The sequence below is a fragment of the Pyrgilauda ruficollis genome, unplaced genomic scaffold (assembly GCF_017590135.1).
Source record: "Pyrgilauda ruficollis isolate IOZ18807 unplaced genomic scaffold, ASM1759013v1 scaffold23, whole genome shotgun sequence".
NCBI lineage: Eukaryota > Metazoa > Chordata > Aves > Passeriformes > Passeridae > Pyrgilauda > Pyrgilauda ruficollis.
Window position 1 is genome coordinate 16167147 of NW_024522539.1, and position 12682 is coordinate 16179828.

The 12682-nt window shown below is 49.8% G+C and overlaps 1 long non-coding RNA gene across 1 annotated transcript; it reads right to left on the reverse strand.

Annotated features, from left to right (window-relative positions):
• Window positions 1-3829: 3829 nt before the first annotated feature.
• LOC121354488 lies at window positions 3830-6788 on the reverse strand. The gene is made up of 3 exons (XR_005955287.1): window positions 6561-6788; window positions 4572-4598; window positions 3830-4491 (listed from the first exon to the last, which is right to left on the reverse strand). It is a non-coding gene; the product is annotated as an uncharacterized LOC121354488 (long non-coding RNA).
• Between the last annotated feature and the right edge of the window lie 5894 nt (window positions 6789-12682).

Sequence of the window (12682 nt, forward strand, 5' to 3'; positions counted from 1 at the left end):
TGAAATTACAGACCAGACTTCATGTGCAGGAGAAGAGCTGACGTGGTGTCACACAGTAAGGAAGAGCTAATGTCTCTTTGATAAATCTGTCTTCACTGAGTTGGATTTTCTTGCCACAGTGTCAGGAATAGTTGACGAGACAGACGTGTTATTAAGTGATAAAAATAAACAGATGGAAGAGAAAAGTGAGAGATTTCAGCTCTGACTTTTCCAGAATGTTTCAGCAGAGAATAACCTCCTCATTTCCATTCCCTACCAGAGATGAAAAACAGGCAATACTTACTGAAGGACTGCATGGCTGGAGAAATGGGGCACCTGCTCCCCACCTGCCCCATGAGAGATGGGGCAGTCCCAGAAAGGGGTGGTGGTCCTGACCTGCTGCTCCCCCAGATTCAAAGTCACCACTGTGGAGAGCATTGGTGCCTGCCTTGGGTCCTCCTGGGAATTGGAACCTGTTTTTGAGACCAAACCCCTACACCTTCCCTCTTCTCTCACTCCTTCCCTCCATGGAGGATGGAGCAGTTTGGTCAAGGCTGTGTTCCTGACAAGGGAAAGGACAGAGGACAGGCAGGCTGGAGATACAGGCACTGCAAGAGAGCCTCACCCCAAGACTGACATGGAGGGGCTGGAGCATGTCCAGAGCTGGGAAAGGGGCTGGAGCTGCTGGGGGGGCTCAGCCCAGAGGAAAGGAGGCTCAGAGGGGACCTTTTTGTGCTCCATGACTCCCTGACAGGAGGGTGCAGCTGGTTGGGGATTGAGCACTGCTCTCACGGAACAAGGGATAGGATGAGAGGAAACTGACTCAAGTTGTACCAGGGGAAAGTTTAGATTGGATTTTGGGGAAAAGTCCTTCACAGAAAAAGTGATCAGGCATTGGCACAGGTTGCCCAGGGCAGTTGTGGTGTCACCATCCCTGGAAGTGTTCAAAAAACATGGATGTGGCCCTTAGGGACATGGTTTAGTGGTGAACCTGGCAGCTGGACTCAATGATCTTACAGGGTTTCTCCAACCTTAATAATTCCATGATCCTATGATTCTATAAAATGTTTCATCCCCTGGAATGTGATGGTAGAGCACCAGCTTCTGCAAATGTGACACTGAAATAGGGTCAAGTGGCAGTGTTGTAGGTGTGGGGGAGCTGACCTTGGCAGCTGGGGTCCTCACCACAGCAGGGCACAGCACAAAATCCACTTTTCTGAAGAGCTGGTGGTCAAGGGATGTTGTTCCCAAACCTGGCTCATGCCCAGGTCAATGGGCATTGCTGGGAGAGCAGAGAGTGGCTTCTGCTGTGTCACTGCAGCCACCTCTTGGCCTGCCTGTGCTATTCTTCTGTGTCACTTAACATTAAATTATAAAATATTAAATCAGATAAATACCTTTAACCTTTATGGATGATAAGAAAAGATATTGTTCAGCCTCCTAAAATGCCTTGTATTCACTGGAAAATGCTAATGGGATTATATAAAGGTTATTTCAGCCTCCTTTCAAGTCTGGAGACGTGGCAAAACAATCATGATGCCCTTTGTTTATGCCTTTTTAATGACTGCTTTTACCTTCAGGTGTTTGATGCTTCTGCATCTTTTCAGGTGATCCTCTGGGAAGTCCTTGGACTGCTTTTTTTTTGGAAGCTTCCCGAGGAATGTAAATGTGCCTGTGATTTTAGAGGTCTGGAGGAGAGCTGGGGTGTCGGAGCGCTCTGGGAGTCTGGCAAGGGTTTGATGTGCTTATTTTGATGCCCTTGTGTATTTTGCAGGTCAGGAGCTGCACTCCCGGGTCCAACAAGCTCCTGAGCTGTGTGTGCAGCAGTGCTTGCACCCCTGGGGCACTGCTCGTGTCCTTCCCTGGAGGCCCCTGCCTGTGGGCTGTGCCAGGCTGCACAGAGAGGAGCTCAGGGGTGGCACAGCCCCTTTGCAGCCTCCAGTCCAGAGGGACCTTTGCTCCCCTCTGTGCAGCAGTGAATTTCTGCGTAAGAAACCATTCATGGTGCAGAGAAATACAAAAATAATGTTCCACTTACTCTGTCCTCTGGGAAGGACTTCCCAAGCCCGTGATTTCCTCTGCTTTTTTGTTGTTACTGGTCTTTTCTCCAGGTTTTGGGCTTTTTTTTTTTGCTAAATCTTGTGTCCCAAACAGCTCCAATGTTGTGCAGGGAACTTGTGGTGGCCTGATAACCTCCCTGCTTTCCAGAGCAAAGCAGAGCACCAATGTAGCCCAAGGCAGCCTGTCATCATTTCTAACAAAGGAAACATCAGCAAGAATTGGTTCTCAGCAGGGAACTCCAGCCGTGGCTCATCTAACTGGGCCTTGAGCACTTCCAGGGATGGGGCAGCCACAACTTCTCTGGGCAACCTGTGCCAGGGTCTCACCACTCTCACAAGGAAAAATCCTTCTTAGCCTAGTTTTATTGTGTTAATAGATGGAGTAATTAGAGAGGAAGAAGAAATTGTTCCTGGAGAGCAGAGGGCAGGTTAGCTGAGCCAGCTAACCTGGTTTGCATCTTTCACAGCTGGAAAGAGAAGGTGGTTGTCACTGCCTGTGGAATACAAAAGCATTTAGCCAAGAGCAGAGGCAGAGAAGGTGGTGCCTCCCTTGTGTTTGGTGGAGATACAAATGGCCCATTGCATTACTGAAAGTTATAATTCTCTTTTCTGAGGTTATTTTGCAGGTGTCCCTGGAGGGTCATGCCTGGGAGGTCAGAGGCAGAGCAGAGCAGCTCCTCTGGGAGAACTGTGTTCTCCTACCCATGGGGCTTTTTTCATGCACGTTGGCTGTGCAAATTCAACAGCTGTTGAGTTTCTCACATCCTTTTAAAAACGTCTCTCTGGCATCTGTGTTAATTAGGGAAAATCTGCAATTTAATCACTAGCACACCATTTCCAGTTTGGGGATAGCCTTTCTGAGTGCACTGCTGGTATAATGGAGCCCCTGGAGCCCCTCCTGAGCCTGCTGAGAGCTGTGCAGCCTCCTGGGTGCCCACCTGCACAGACCATCACACTGGCATCGCTGCTGGGCTCCCCATGACACTGCCTGCCCCCAGTCTCCCTCTCCTGCAAGCCATGGAGTCACTGTGGTGGCCAAAATGACAAGAAGAAGCAGAATGACCCTCAGCTGTAACCACGGACCAGGCTCCAGCTCCACTGTGGGCAGGGAGAAGCCCCAGCCTGCACTTGAATTTCAGTGAATCACAATCACAGACTGGTTTAGTTGGAAGGGACCTTCATGCTCATCTTGTTCCACCCCCTGCCATGGACAGAGACACTTGCTCCAAGCTCTGTCCAACTTGACCTTGGACAATTCCAGGCATGGGGCAACCTGTGCCAGGGCCCTAATTCTGGATACACACACTTCTTCAGCTCTTTTGTGCTATAGTCCTTGAATGAAGCATTGTCAATGGTAATGTCAAAGTTAATCACTTTGCATCAAAAGTGTGATCTCAGCTGGAGGGTCCAGCCTTTGCACTGGCTTGGGACAGTTCTACCAAGGATGTAATGGAGAACACCAAAAAACATGCTGAAAATTGCAATCAGTCTGGGGTGGGGGGAAATGGAAGGATTTTGGGCAGAAGAGAAGATTTATTGAAAGCAGAAGATCAATCCTTCTAAGTGGTCTGCATGCCTGTGTTGTCAGGGTCTGGAGTTCCTTGGGTCATGGATGTCTTTCACTCTGTTGTGGTTGAACACTGGCCAAACACCAGGCACCCACAAAAGTCATTCACTTCTCTTGTTACAGAGAGCTGGGCAGATGAGAGGGAAAAAATTTAACAAAGGGCTCATGAGTTGAGATAAAGGCTATGAGAAAAAACACTCTAAGGGCAAAACAGATTCAAATTTAAAGGTATAAAATAAATTTATTATTAGCAATCAGAAGAGGATAATGTGAAGTAAAATAAGCTTTTGAAACACCTTTTTTCCCCCCAGCCCCTTCCTATTTCCCAGCAACAGCACAGGGAGACAAGGCCTGGGAGTTTTGGTCAGTTTGTCACTTGAGGTCTTTTGTTTGCTCAGGGACAGGAGTCTTGTCCCTGCTATGCCATGGGGTCCCTCCCATGGACAAACAACCTTCCCAAAACTGCTGTGGTGTGGGTCACTCATCCATGGGGTGCACTCCCCTAGGGATAGGCTGCTCTAGTTTGGGAGCAAGGGCCCTCTCTCTCTGGAAGCAGAAGTCTTCTCTCTTCATTTGGGTTTCCCACTGGATCCCAGCTTTCTCTGGCATCCACCCTCTCTGGTGTGAGCACTTTTCCCATGGGCTGTGAGTGGATCTCTGCATCCCCTGTGGACTTAATGAGTTACAGAGGGACAGTTTGTTTTAACACAGTCTTTACCACGGCCTGCAGAGGATTCTCAGCTCCAACACTCGAAGCTCCTCTTCCCCCTCCTTGTTTCCACTGCCTCAGTGCCACCATGTTGTTTTCCCTCTCATCTTCCCACTTCCTCTTCTCTGATGAGAAGAAAAACTGTTGCTTGTAGGTACCATTGCCAACAAATTTCACTAATTAAAACAAATTCTTGCAGGATTTCACAGCATCAAAAGGTCGATCTTGTCTAGGTTCACACCGGGGAGTCACTCACCCTGTTTTTGCTGCCGGCCATGGGACCCTGAGACAAAGTAAGTCCCTATTTAATGCTCATCCATTGCCATGGTTTGGCATCAGCCCAGCTCAACTCCTCCCACAGGACATTCAGAAACACATCACAGCCCTCCAGCACACCAGCAAACTCCAGTGGCTTCCTTCAGGCCACTTCAGTGGTGGGAACAAAGAGACTGTCTCAGACACACGTGGTCCCTGTGTCATGGGCAGCAGTGCAGAAGCTCTTTCTGAGGTCCTGGTGTGATGCACATCCTTCTTGAGGAATGTGACATACAGCAGTAGGACCAGAGCAAATGGCCTCAAGTTGCAGCAGGGGAGGTTTGGGTTGGATATCAGGAGAGATTTCTTCACTGGGTATTCTATGACATGGAAAGGTGCTCGAGGAGAAGATGACATAAGCTACCTCCCAAAGAGGCCAGTTCCTTTATTACCTGTTTCCTTCCTACCTCAACCTACTTACCTACCTGGAGGTTATAATTTTCCTGTATACCTCATTGTAATTTTATTCTCTGGCTTCATCAATGCTTTAACAAGCCCTACTTAGCCCTTTCATAGGAAGAGGTTTTATGATCCACAATGCAATGAGGCTGCTTATTCATTCCTGGCTCCTCTCCACTGTTTTCCCTCACAGGAAATGCTGCTGATTCCCGGTAGGCTGCGATGAGAGTGCCGAGTGCATTTCTCTGCTACAGTGGCATGAGTCAATATGAGTTCAACCTTTGGAAAATTGTTTCTTGAAGGCCAGAGACATTTGTTTCTCCTACAGTTAAACATCTTTTGCTGACACATCAGAGCCACCACAGCCCATTGCTCAGTGTCCTGAGTGACAGTCCAGCTTAACTGAGGCCCCATGGATGCCTAACAGGATAAAAAAAGGATGTGAAATGCTCTAATGTCTGCAGTTAATGGGGTCAAAGGAGGCCCACAATGGAAAATTTCATTTTCAGATGACTTTTGACTGTGCCATTACAGTGCTTTCTCAGCATTGTCTGTCATGTTTTTAAGGCATTAAAAGAATTTTCTTCTTAACAAATCTTATTTTTTTTTTCATTCCTGAAAAGCCCATTTGTCACACCTCCTTATAGTTTCCTATCTTTTTTCCTTTCTCTCAAAGCTTGGTTTGAACAAAAAGTATTCAGAACCCTGCACTTCTTACGATACCATGTGCACTGATGGGGCTTGGAGCAACCTGGTCTAGTGGAAGGTGTCCCTGCCCACCACAGCAGGTGGAGCAAAATGAGCTTTAAGGTCCTTCCAACCCAAACCATTCTGGGATTCTATGACTTTCTAACTTTTAGGAACTTGATATTGCATCTAATACTGCTTCTCAGGAGCTGCAGCCCCACAACATGTGGCTGACAGCTGTGACCTCTCCAGGGGAGTAATTCCTGCTGATTGATTCCAGCCAGTCTCCAGGTCTTTCACAGGGGCATGGAACTGTGTCCTGTGTGGTACCAATATGGGCTGCCCCATTGGGCAGAGGGGCAGAACTAAAGGTGAACAAGGGCCAAAGGCAAGGCAGGAATGAGAGGCAACACAGGAGGGAGAGAAGATGCAGGAGGCACAGGAAATGCAGGAGGAAGAGGAGGTGCAGGTGCAATAAGTAGAGGCAGAGGTGATGCAGGAGGCACAGGACATGTAGGAGGCTGAAGCTGCACTGACTTTTCTTTTTTACCCCCCTGCAGTAGGTATGGGGGGCTCTGCCCTCATGTGTGAAACAGTGCAAGACACAAAGTAGAAGCCAAGACATTTGTGTTAACAAAATCGAAACCAAATTGAAAATTTAGCAGTTTTTCCAAGGTGCTGGTCTTTCCCTTGGCTGAGAGCTTGGTGGAAGGATTACCCAGGGAGTGAGAGCAGCAGAGTGCCCTGATTTCCTCAGGGTGGATCCCAGCTCCTGATCCAAATGCATTAGTATGACATTAATAAGTCAAATGCAAGACAAACACAGAGGATTTTTTTGCCTCACCTGTGGGATTCCTAGAAACTTGAAGGTTTGAAGAGCGAGAAGAAAAATCCTCTGGTTCCTAGTTATCCTCTTGTCCCTAGTTATGAAGAAAAGCCTGTGCCCCAGACTGGGAACAGTTTAAAATCCAGCTCCTCAGCACAACTTGTGGAATAAAGCCTGAGAATGTGCTGCCCTGCCTGGGGTTGGACCCACCCCACTCACACCCAGATCCATATTAAATTGCTCAGATGCTTCCCAGTCCCCCATGACCTTTTAACTACACCACGGGGAGGATCAGCAGGGCTCCTTGTGAGCACCTGGGAAAGTGCCAGAGGTCATTTCAACAACCAGAAGCATGAAGAAGGGTATTTAAGTATGCAAGTGCCAGGGAAGAAGTGGCACAGGTTGGGGGGGTGAGGGGAGGGGCCTGTGCACAGAAACCCCCATTTCTGAGCTATTTTATCCTTATTCTACTAGTGGAATTAGCTTCTGTACATTAGCCCCTTGTTTTGGGGCTATGTTGCCCTTAATTCTTGTTTAACATCTGGAAACATATTGATATGTTCTAATAAATACCTCTCCTAGCTCTGTGTGATAATTTGAAGCAGAAGAATTTAATCTACTGACCTCTTCTTTCCCACCTTACCTTAAACTTGGTCACGTTGGCTGCCTGTTCCTCCTGTTGGGAAAAACATTCCACTCATCCCTCAGCTACACCTGTGCCGTGTACTGACCTTGTGCCAATCCCATTCCTCTTTTTGTGAGAGTGCAAAGCAATTTCTCGAGCTTTCTTGGGGAAGTTTTTCAAGATACAACTGCACTGATACTGTTTGAAGTGTGCCACTGGCAGTTTAAGACTGACAACCCTGATGGAATTATTTTTCCTGCAATTTTCTCAAGCTTTTGTTTAAATTTTTTACCAAAGTTTGGGAGAGTTTCCAGGAGCAATGTGGGCTGTGGTTCCTCTACCCAAGCAGCTGTCCCTCCAGCTGGGTCCCACCTGGGAGTCAAGTACCTCAGTCTTTGTTTTTGCCCAAACAACCACTTGTTAGACTAAGTGTAAGCTGAACTTGAATCCTGGGAGCAGTTCTGGGTCCCACAAAATGTTGAGGGCCTGGAGCAAGTCTAGAGAAGGGAATGGAGCTGGGGAAGGGTCTGGAGCAGCAGGAGCAGCTGAGGGAGCTGGGGGGGCTCAGTCTGGAGAAAAGGAGGGTCGGGAGGGGCCTTCTGGCTCTGCACAACCCCCTGACAGGAGGGGACAGCCGGGTGGGGCTTGGGCTCTGCTCCCAGGATGACAAGAGGAAATGGCTTCTAGTTGTATTAGGGAAGGTTTAGGTTGGATATTAAGGAAATGTTCTTCATTGGAAGGATGTTCAGACACTGACTCAGCTGCCCAGGGCAGTGGTGGAGTCCCCAGCCCTGGAAGGATTTAAACATAAGTGGATGTGGCACCTGGGGACATGGTTCAGTGGTGAACATGGCAGTGCTGCATTAATGGTTGGACTCAATGACCTTAGGGGGCCTTTCCAGCCGAAATGAGTCCATGATTCTATGATAAGGGATGATTCAAAGTTTAATTCCTTCCCTGAAGAGCTTTACCAGCCTGGATCAGTTCTCTCTGGTTCACAGAGCCATCCCACTGCCATCACATGGGGCAAGTGGAGGCACAAAGGCAAGAACAGCTCAAGCCCTTGTCACCCTGGGAAAGGTATGGGGAAATCATGGTGCTCCCCAACCACTGGAGACATTGCTTCATCAGGAGAGGGAATGGACACTGCAGCCACTGGAGACATTGCTTCATCAGGAGAGGGTCTTGAGAAGGCTCTCTTGCCATAGGCTGGAGAGTGGGAGTGACTGTTCAGAGGCGGCTGGAGAAGGAGAGCGGTCACTGTGAATCCCAGTCGTGTTCAGCAGCCATGAGGAGCCCCTCAAGTGCTCATGTCAGCTCTTCTTGGGCAGAGCCACACAAAGCCTGGGGCTCTGCTGTCAGCTCAGAGGATTGCACAGAGGGTCCTTGCTTGCCCAGGCCTTGGAGCATGTCCATACTGTCTGGAGCCTGCAGTTCCCATGGTGAAGAAAACTGGCTGTCTGGAAGTTATTCTGCTGGTCTCCTGGTCGAGTAGTAGAATGGGTTTGGTATTGCACCAGAAAAAGGTGATGTGGGCAACGTGCATCTTGGCATTTCAGCAGGGATTGACTGCAACCTCCCTGCAAGAAATCTCATCATGTCTCCAACTGGGAATCCACCAAATTCCAACAAATGGGATTCAGAAGCATGTTAAGTCATGAAACAGTCCTTCTCTATTGGGATTTTGCCACATTATGGTACTTATTCCTGTTCCCAAACTCGCTGGGATACATGGCTTTGTTGTCTTAGATTTGACTCAGGAATTTAAGGTCAGGGCTCCATCACTGCAAGAGAGTATCACAACCACTACAAGTTGTGCTGAGTGAGGATGGATGTGAGGTAGAGGCAGGTTTTCCTGTGTTTGTGGTGGATCAGTGGTTGTACAGAGGGATCTTCAGTGAAGACATGCACCAGCTCATCAATATTTGTACCAATAAGGAAAAAGACAGAAAAATCCAGTTTGGGACAATGAAGAGGGCAGGGAGTGAGTGAGACCAAAAAGCCAAAGTGATAGCTGTAAAGGGTTTTAATTGTATACAGAAGTCATCTGTGTAATTAATTACCCTGGTTTAAGTTACACCACTTTTTGTGTGTGTGTCGGTAACACCAAGGGCTACGGTGTTATCTTAGAGGAATGTTTGTGTCTGGGGATTCATACTCACCCTGCCAATAACAAATCTTCCCCCGAGTTTCTGAAACATTAATTACAGTTTTGTAACAGGCAAGTTTTGCAACCAGCTCAAGGTAATTTACTACAACATAGACGTCTGGCAGAAACAAATGAATCGCTGATGTGAAAACTGACAGTTGCTTAGACATGAATGCTCAAGACTTTGTAATGTTTGTTATTAAAAATAAAATGGGTCTCACTGTCCTTGCCAGCCTGCCTGCCTCCATACGCTTTTCAACACATCAGCACCTGGGAAGAACCATTTCCCCCAGCTAAAAAGCAAGAACCAACAACCCCAAGCAGGTTAAGAATTGAAAGTTAAGGTCTCACATGTAGCCGGATGTAGCTTGAGGGTGTTTCATCCAGGGGTTTCCCTCTCTGAGGTGCCACCAGTGGGTCCCACCAATGTTGCTCTGCATGCAGGCCTCAGCACCTCCCAGGTGCAGAGGGCTGCTCTGTACCTTGTCTCCTTAGATCAACAGCTTCTGTCTTTTCCACATTACATCACAGAATCCCAGACTGGTTTGGGTTGGAAAGGACCTTAAAGCTCATCCCATTCCACACCCCTGTCATGGACAGGGACACCTTCTGCTAGATCAGGGTGCTCCAAGACCTGTCCAGCCTTGGATACTTCCAGGGGTGGGGATTCCACAACCTTTACAAAACAAGCCTAAAGAGACAACTTTAAATTTTAAAAGAAAATCAAAGAGGAGGAAGATGTTTTGCTTCCAGATTTGTCAAATCACCACACTGGACTACAAATAAGAAGAGGAAGGTGGTTTTTAGGTCATGCTGACAGACAGAGACTTTCCTTAGAGCATTTTGTGTATCTGCTGTCTTGAGGAAGGGACCCCAGCCACTCCAGGGCTGTCTCTCCTCCTGGGCCATCTGAGGGATGGAGATAAATTCCCATTGGCATTACATTTCTTAATTATCACAGTCCTTCAAATTACCACAGCTTTCCGACAAGCTACAACTTGTTCAGGACTGTGACAGCTCTTAGTGAATTGTGTAACAAATGTCAGCTCTCTTACTAGATACAATTTAGAGGTTTTCATAGACATGTGCTAAAATTAGAGGTAACAGTTGCAATTTTGAAAATGTTTTCTGTTTGTGACTCCTTTTGTCCTTTTGGTCGTTTTTGGAAACTGGCTATCGCCTCCAAAAGAAGAAAAGTGATGACACTGATTTGGAAATCAAAGATGTGACGCTACATGTGTCAGCTAGAAAAAAGACTTTCTTTGCCCATGATGACAAAGAAAAAAAAAATTATTTAACTAGATGAGAAACAAATGTAGTATGAGCAATGCTGTATGCCTGGTGCTGGGGGTAGATGGTTAAAATGTCAGTTCATAGAAAGACAACCTCAAGAAATACTGTTTATTTATTATGATGGGAGTGTGCATATCCACACCTCGATACAAAATCCTTCACAGCATCTCAGAATCTTGAAGGTGAAAAAGAACTCCTGATGTTGTCTGGTCCAGCCTCGAGCTGGGGCAGCTAATGCTGGCTGCTCAGAAAATCCCAACTGCTTTTGAACACCTCCAAGGTTGGAGACTCCACAGCCACGCTGGGCAACCTGAGCCAGCCCGTGGTTACCATCACAGGGAAAAGGTATTTCCTGATGTGGATCAGTGTGTGCCCATGGCCTCTGCTCCTGGCACTGGGCACCACTGGGAAGAACCTGGCTCCTTCTTCTTTGCACCCTCCCTGCAGGTGTTTGCAGACCTGGATGAGCCCTCCCCAACTCTGCTGTTCCATAGGATGAACAGCCCCAACTCTCTCAGTCTTTCCTTACAGGGGAGGTGCTTCAACCACTCCATCATCTCCACGGCACCTCGCTGGACTCTCTCCAGTATGTCCATGTCTCTCTTGTGCTGAGGAGCCCAGAACTGCACATGGGTGGAGAACAAACAATATCCATGACCCTCTCCTCATCCTCTGAACCTGCCATAGAATGGAAAGGGCCCTAAAGTTCATCCTGTTCCAGACTCTGCCATGGGCGGGGACACCTTCCAGAAGCCCAGGGTGCTCCAAGCCCCATCCAGCCTGGCCTGGGACACTTCCAGGGATGGGGCAGCCACAGCTGCTCTGGGCAACCAAGAAGGCCTCACCACCCCCACGGAGAAGAATGTCTCCCTAACCTCTAATCTAAATCTACCGTTCTAGTAATTTCCATGCAGAAGGCATCAGGGATGGAAGCCCTTTGCAACCTGTGCTGACAGATCCCAGACATCTCCTTGTCGTCGCTGTGTTTGCAAACGGCTCCAGGGGTTACTGGCTCCGCCGCCTTCCCAGGGATCGGGGCGAGGCTCCCCAGCCTGGAGCTCCGCACATCTTCGCCCTCGCCTTTATGAGAGATCAGCGGGTCGATCGGTGTAACTGTGAGCAAACCGCAGCTGCGCGGGTGTGGGACACAGCGAGGAAGGAGCTGGAGACACGGAGCGGGGACTGCAGCGGGAGCCGCTCCCGGGGCAGGTTTTGGTGAGGAAACCTTAGAACAGCGGGAGCGCGGGGCCTCGGCGGCGTGAGGGGGCGGCGGGACCGGGCCGGGCCCGTGGACACCTCTGTCAGGAGCCTCCCCGAGGGAGAGCGGCGGGGAAGGGAAGGGAAGGGAAGGGAAGGGAAGGGAAGGGAAGGGAAGAGACCGAGCCCTGCGCGCCCGCACCGGCTCTTCCGGCCCGCAGGCCGCCAGCTCTCCCCATTCTTCAGGTCCCTGCCCCGATCGGCTCCGGTGCCCGCGGCGGCCCGGCCCGGCCCGGCCCGGCGGCGCCGGGACAAACTAAGTTCGGCGGGCGGCCCACGTGCGGCGGGGCCGGGCCGGGCCGGGCTGTCAGCGCGGGGGGCGGCGGGGCCGGCCTTTGTCTCGGGTGGGGACGGCGTGGGATGGGGGCGGTGTGTGTGTGCATGTGTGCGGGGGCGTGCGTCTCTGTGTGTGTGGGAGTGCCACGGGCCGGACGAGTCCCCAGCCCAGCGGCCCCGTTCGCACCGAGAGCCGCACCGGGCTTATGAAACTTTCACGGGTGTTGCAGCCCCGGGTCCCGCCTGCCGCTGAGCCGCCCTCCGGTTTAGCCCTCGCCAGCTGCCGCTGCCCCGTGCCTCCCCCGCAGCCTGACACGGCCTCTTCCCCCGTGCCCTGCCTTCCCCGCGCTTCCCGGCTATCCCTGCCATCCCTGCCTTCCCATGGGATTCCAGTGTCATGCAGTCTCTGCATCCCCTCCCGGAGACGCCAGCCGGGCTTGAGCGGCCCTTGGCAGATGTCTTCCCTTCTACGCTGTTGTTTTGCAGAATTACCAATATTTAGTAATGGCAATGTAGATGATAAATAATCCGTACAGCAGG